The sequence below is a fragment of the Camelus dromedarius genome, chromosome 36, assembly GCF_036321535.1.
Source record: "Camelus dromedarius isolate mCamDro1 chromosome 36, mCamDro1.pat, whole genome shotgun sequence".
Taxonomy (NCBI): domain Eukaryota; kingdom Metazoa; phylum Chordata; class Mammalia; order Artiodactyla; family Camelidae; genus Camelus; species Camelus dromedarius.
In genome coordinates this window covers 8,587,454-8,594,656 of record NC_087471.1, presented here as the reverse complement: position 1 = coordinate 8,594,656, position 7,203 = coordinate 8,587,454, and the positions used below count along the sequence as shown (strand labels likewise).

General features: G+C 46.1%; 1 non-coding gene across 1 annotated transcript; it reads left to right on the top strand.

Annotated features, from left to right (window-relative positions):
- The first annotated feature begins 5,643 nt into the window (after nt 1-5,643).
- On the top strand, nt 5,644-6,770 carry LOC105102214 (uncharacterized). Its single transcript, XR_010379232.1, has 2 exons — nt 5,644-5,918; nt 6,166-6,770. It is a non-coding gene; the product is annotated as an uncharacterized LOC105102214 (transcript).
- Nucleotides 6,771-7,203: the final 433 nt, after the last annotated feature.

Below are 7,203 nucleotides of genomic sequence, written 5' to 3'. Positions count from 1 at the left end.
TTCCATTGAGGATAAGGCTCGCTCACTGTCTCTCTCTCCAAACTGTCATCTGTTCTGTCATCTTCTATATCTGTCCACCTACTTATCTCTAACTCTGTATCTGTCTATCATCTATCTATTTATCTATCTACCTATCTATCTATTTATCTAACATCTATCTATATCTAACTATACCCTATCTACACCATGCAATATTTGGGCAATATATGATAGTCATCTACCTAATGCTGTTTTAAATTTAAATTTTCTATTGAAGTATAGTTGATTTACAATATTATGTTAGCTTCAGGTGTACAGCATAGTGATACAGTATTTTTAACTATCTATATTTTAGTGAGAGGAAGACATTCTTTAGCAAGACAGGAGACCTAGAAACTATAAAGAAAAAGACAGACAAATTTCACTACATTAAAAATTTTAAGAGCCTCCATAATCAAATATAAAAGGCACCCCCGATAACTTGGTAAAAACATTTGCAGCACACGTAGGATTACTTAATTTATTTAAAGAACTCCTATACATTGGTAGGAAAAGAAGGATGAATAACTCAATAAAATGAACAAACGATATAAACAGGCAAGTCACAGAAGAGGAAACTTTAAAAATGAATGGTTGATTGTACATCCACTATATTTCAATTGAAAAAATATGATATTGTAAAACAAATACATAAATAAACAGAAATTTAAAAAATGAATAGTTGAAAATAAACAGATAGAGATTAAGGCAACAAAATGCCAGTTCCACCCACTGAGTGGCAGCAATTCAAAAGGACAACAGTCCCAGCTGGTGGTCATGTGGGAAATGGGTATTCTCAGAGACAGCGGGAGTTGCTGCTACCTTTTGGGGAAATCATCAGGCGGTGTATATTACCCTTAAGCCGACACTCTTTTAATCCCAATTTGAGAATCTCCCATACCAATAAAGGCACCAACATATTAGGATACAGGCAGAAGGCTGTTCGTTGTGGCACAGCTTTAGTAACAGAAAAAGCTGGAAAAAGGAGAACGGCCAAATAAAACATGTAGCTATTGAAAAGATCTGTCTATGCGTTGACTTGGAGGGCTATCCATAATAGTTTATTAAATGGAAAAGAGCATGTTGCAAAGTAATAGATATAATCTGAGTTTATATTTATTTTAAAGAGAAAAGAAAAAAGAAAAATCTCATATATAGGTAATATTATTATGCATATGTAATGTACACATACATTCTAAATACAAATGTACATATAAATAGACACTCTTCAGAAGCATAAGATTTAGAAAGGAACTGAAAAAAGACAGGAAGAAAAAAAATGAAAGGAAGAGAGAGAGAAGGAACATTGATTTCTCACTAAATATTAACTTTTCTGTCTAAATCTTTGAGTAAAACTAGAGCCCGTTGCTTCCGTGTCTTTGTGTATAGCCAGCACACCATAGCCTGCCCCTGGGTCAGTGCAAACCAATTTGAGAAGCACAGTTTGTTACAACATAATATAAAAGTCAGCAGAGGTTGCCTTGGGGGTGCGGGGAGTTTCATATCAAATCACATGTGGTGACTGTCTCACTGCCCTCCCACCTGGCCAGCCAAAGCTGATGTCTTGTGTTTGTTCCTAAAGCCACGCTAGAGGGACAATGATGAAATGGAGCACCTAGGGGCAGGGATGAGCTCACTCTGTGTGAAGGAAACGCATTTAAGTTGAGATGGAATCTTTGTTTTCAAATGCTTGAGGAACTGTCTCACAGAGAACAAATAAGTTATAAAAAAGCAGATTTCAGCTCAGTGTAAACAAAACCCTGTTAAGATTCCCTTGACCCCAGTTTTCTCTTCTATAAAGTGAGAGTAATACCACATTCTCTAACAATGACATAGAGATGCAGTAAGCATCAGATAGGGCAAAGTGTAAGCTAGGAATTCAGAAACTGGAAGGTTGTGGTCCTCAACATTGGCCGTGCATTACAACTACTTGGAGGGTTTAAGAAATCCTGGTGCTCTCTCTACCTGCACCCCAGATCACCTCAATCATGACCTCTGGAGGTGGGATTCAGGCATGGGTAAGTTTTAAATCAGGTAATTCCATTGTACAGTTCCACTGAGAACCACTGACCAAAATAATTATTCGTTGGATTCCAGGTGGTTGTGGGAAAAGTAGATTTGACCTGAGACAGATCTGGGGGCCAATTAAAAAAAAAAAATTAGTCTGAGAACGAGAGCTAAAGGTTAGAGTTGACCACCTCTGGAGTGAGATGCAGTCAGCCCTCAGTATCTGCAGATTCCAAATCTGTGAATTCAACCAACCACAGAACCAAAAAAAAAAAAAAAAAAAAAAAAAAAAAATCCAGAACATTTCAAAGAGCACAGCTTGAATTTACTAAGATCCTGGCAACTATTTACATAGTATTTACATTGCATTTACAAGTATTTACATATCACTTACAATGTATTACATGTTAGAAACAATCTAGAGATGACCTAGAGTATACAGATGTGAGTAGGTTTTATGCCATTTTCTGTAAGGGATTTGAGCATCCTTGGATTTTGGTATCTGCGGGGGTCCTGGAACCAATCCCCAATGGATACCGAGGGACGACTGCATAGACCACACAGGCAATCAACAGCATGATTAACAGCGAAGATGGTTTAAGTAACATTTGCCTCTTTATAGGTCCATGATAAGCAACTCAGGGGAGGCTAGCTTTGTATCTTTCCCCAAAGAGATCCTATTTGGGAAGGTAAGGGAAACACAGTTGATGGAGTGAATGTTTCTGGACTTTAGGAAGGCCTTGGACAAGCAGTCAGAATGCCTCTGCATTAGCTGTAAGCTAATTTTATTGTGTATAATTCTATTCATGATTTTTTCATCAGCCTATAATTGACAAAATATATCCAAATAATAATTAGAGCCTGGAGAGTGGTTCTTAATTACAGGCCATGAGGTACTTACTGCTCTTGTCCATTTCTAGCTTGTTCCCCTTCTATCAGTGGTGGTTAAGATGCCACGTTGGTGGTGCTGAGCTGGACTGTGGTGGGGGTGGGGGTGGTGCAGAACAAAGATATCATACAGGAGGGGAGAGACAGTGGGCGAAGCATAAAGAGATGAAGAGATCAATGCAAAGCTCTTTTCTTTCCCCCTTCTCCCTCCCTGATGGTCCCCCACTCCAAGAGAAAAAAATCAAGCTTAAAAACCCCAAACCCGACTGCCTAAGTCCATGATGGGAGAAAAATGATTAAACAGCAGTGTCTGCCAAAAAGATGATGAAGTCTATGAATCAGCCAAGTGACTCAGCAGCTAAATAAAAGCTTATCTTGAGTGTTTGGGCGAAGGGAACAGGTGGTCCTGCTCTGCTCTGTGGTCAGTCCCCCTGGTATTGGCAGGCTCAGGGTTCAAGAGAGGCAAGGTCCACAAGGCCAAAGGGCCGGGGGGGATCTCTTGCAGACAATGCCAGAGCTGATGGCGATAAGCCTGGGGAATCACTGAGAGGAGTGACGAGCTGCCTTCAGATATCTGAAGGGCTAGCAGGGGGGAGGTGGGTTGGGTTTTCTCTATGTGGTTCCAGAGGACAGAGCTGGGCTTGGAGCTGTTCCTTGCAGGAGCCAGACTTTGACTCCACAGACTCTATGGACTGCTAACTCTACTGACAGCTTTACTAGACAACTGCTTGTAAGAGGTAGTGAGGTCTCCATTATCGAGGGCAGTCAAACAGAGGCAAGACGACCACCTTGTGGGAATGTAGCAATGGTGGGGGAGGGGAATTAAGAATCAAGTGTTGTGTGAGGGCTGCACCCACTGGCCTCAGAGACCTACTTAGACTATTCAAAATCCAGTGATGCCTTTATGGCATGCTCTTCCTTAAATTTTAGTCTTCTGAAACTTGTTTGCTTATCGGCCAGCTGGAGTGATCAAGACATCATTCCCAGAGGACCACAGTCATGGCTGGCAATCATGTTATTTTCTTCCAACCCCTCCTGCCTCTCCTCCTTTCCCCTACTTCAGCCAATTAAGGCAGATCTCCTTGTCCATCCTCCAAAATCTAATTTTTAAAAATATAATTATCACAGATTGATGCCTCTTGTGCAGAATGATGGGGGAGCCACAGAACAGAAAAGTTGCAAGGACTATGCTCAAAAAGAATTCTTCTGGCCTCGAGCATTGATAGGATGTTAAGGAGGAGGCAGTTTCCAGAAAAAATGTAGCTGTTACTGATAAATAGACATTTTAAGGAAGATAAAGTGAAGGCTTAGGGGAGAAATATTGTTCCAAATTCTCCCTGGATTTTTTTTCCTTCTGGGTTGATGATCTTCTCACAGTTGGTGTTGACTCACGTTAGGTTGAAGACGATACAGTCCAGATTCCTCATTGTCCAGAAAGAAGAAACTGAGAACCGAGCACCGGGGGTGGAGGTGGGGGTTAAAGTCATTGGTCCAACCAAGGTCACCAGAGCCTCCCGGCAGAGCATGTAGTCAGAACTCCACGCTGCAATCTCCGGTCCCCCCAACCCCCTACCCCCAACCTTCACAAGCCTGGGAGCCCCCTCTGTGTTCCTTCCTGAAAAGGGTGGGGTCCTAGTTGCCCCTGGACTTTGGGCAACCAGGATCTGGGCCTTAGGCTGCATCTCGAAAGTTGTGAGCAGAGAAACTCAGCCCCTGGCTGTATAAGCTCTAAGCCCTTCATTTCATTGGTTTTCAGCCGGCCACCCAAACCCAAACCCAAACCCAAACCCAAACCCAAGAACCACCTTCCAACCCCTTGACCTTTCTCCTGGAGCTCAGACATCCTCAGGGTCAGAATGTGAAGCTCTGCTTTTTCCCCAAGAAGTAGCCATATCTGAGGGGCTTCTGGGCTGGGGCGCTCCCTGCCAGAGGGCGGTGTGACAGCTTCCATCCCTTTGACACAGCAAAGTCCCCTACGAAAGGGAGTCCAGAAACAAGCCTCCTTCTGCCAGTAGAGGAAACTGGGAGACCAACGAGCCCCCTTGCAAACAGGACCAGCAGCATAATTTGCGAGGCTCCGTGCAAAATGAAAACACGGGGCCCCTTGTTCAAAAACTATTAAGAATTTCAGGACCTGGGCAGAGCGCATCAAACCAAGTGTGGGGTTTCGAGGTCCCAACTCAAGAAGCCCAGCCTGCTTGCCTGGGTCCCAAGTGGATTGAGACAATACCTGTTTAAAGTCCAGGAAGGAAGGAGCCAGGGAGGCCTTCTAGTTCCCCAAAATGGATGCTCTGTTCATCCCCCAAAATGCATCTCTGTTTCCTCCCTGTCAGCAGGTCTGCCAAGGGACCACCCGGTCACTGTGGTGGTTCTAGAAGCTGGCATTTCATCCTTCCCATGTTTTCCTCTCCAACACAACATGCCTCTCCATCACACCCTCATTAATCCTGAAGCTGTTCTACTTAAACGCAACCAGAGGGGTGGCGCATGTTTAATGCGAAAGATTAACGTTCGACTGGGCAGCAGAACCGTGAGATTTTATTTGGGACTAGGCACCAGCCAGGGGTGCAGTGCATCCCTCCACCCCTGCGGAGCGGGGAGCCCCGGTGCAGGCTAACTCGGGCTCTCGCCTCCTGGGGGCGCCGTGCCCCAGCTCTGAGCCCCCACGGAGCGGCGAGCGGGGCGCGGGACGCGCCGGCACTGCAGGGTCTGTCTCCGCTGGAGCCTTTCGCGGTGCCCATGCGCCCCCCCGCGCCCCCCGCCGGTTGCTGCACCGGACCGCCCCGCCTCCTCGCCCCCTCCGCACCTCCGCAGCCCCTCCCGCGCCAGCTTCCAGAAAGCTCCCGGTGCTTTCCACGGCATTCTTCGGGCGTGAGTCATGCAGGTTTGCAGCCAGCCCCACAGTGGGTGGATCCCGGGCAGAGCGTTATAAATGCAGGCGCCTCACGGCGCTCCGCACGCGGCGTCGCTAGGAGGAGCGCGCAGGCACCGGGCACCGCTGACCGGTGAGCTGTCCCCACCTTCCCTGCCCCTGCGCAGAGCCCCGCGGGACCGATGGGCGGGCGGGCGGGGGTGGCAGCCGGGCGAGAAGAGGACGACCGCCGGTAGTCACAGGGCTGTCAGAGGGGCGCTTTGGATGGAGTCCGGGTGTCCAGGGAAGGGAGATGGCTGGAGCGCCATCGCCACGCAGCCGAGCCGAATTGCTGGGGTCAGCGCACAGGCAGGGACTCAAGGGGCCCTTTTTTTCATTAGTTCCAAGCACAATTCTGTGGGGTGAACAGTACAGGTGTGACGATCCTCCTTTTGTAAAGATGTGGAAAGTGACACTGAAGGACTGACGCTATTGCCGGAGGCCCAGGCTAGTGAGCAGAGCCTGCCTGCGCTTAGAGCCTTCCTGCAGCATCTTCCTTGGGAAGGTACTGATCTCCAGTGGTGGTTGTCAGCCTGCGCGCATGAGTCATCTTGTTTGCCCCGGCATACTCTGGTTCTCTGGATGCTTATGAGTATGATGTTTTGATTTAAATACATGTTGCCACTCCTTAAATCCTACTCTTTCTGCTTCCTAATGCACCAGGGCACCTCAGAGAAACGTCACACAACCTCCATCAGACTTCAGACATCCGATTCCACTGTTTCATTGTGTAGATGATAATCTGAAACCTAAAGAGGTTTAGGACCAGCTCTAAAGATAAATGTCAAATTGGTGTCAGAATTGGGATTAGAACCAAAGCCTTGACCTTCCAGAATTTCTGGACTTAAAAAAAGAAGAAGAAGAAGGAGAAGAAGAAGCTGATTATTGTTATTCATTTAAGAGTGAGGTTAGGAATTTAAAAGTAAATACATATATTATAAAAGGATGCTTGCGAGAGTGTTCATTATAATAATCGTGGGAAATTACAGACAATTTAAATGCCCAGCCTTGCGGGATGGCAAAATAAAGTCCATCAGAAAAAGGACTATTACACAGACACAAAAGTGTGCTTGAAAGCAAAGGGTCTGATTGTATAAAAATGCATAGAAATAGAAGGAAATACACCACGGTGTTAATGTTTGCCTCTTGATGGTGTGAATTACAGGTGAATGATTTTCTCATTTTTCTTTTTTGTGAGTGTTCGACCTTTGGGAAGGCAGGAGGAAAGGAGCTTGGGCTTTGGGCTCTAAACCCCAGCTTACTAGCTGCGTGACCAAGTACCCCCCATGGCTCCTTGTGTGGGGGCGAAGAGGCTGTCCCCTAGTGCTGGGGGAAGGAGGGCCTTGGGATGGCTTGTTCAATCAGAGCAGTTGGCAGCC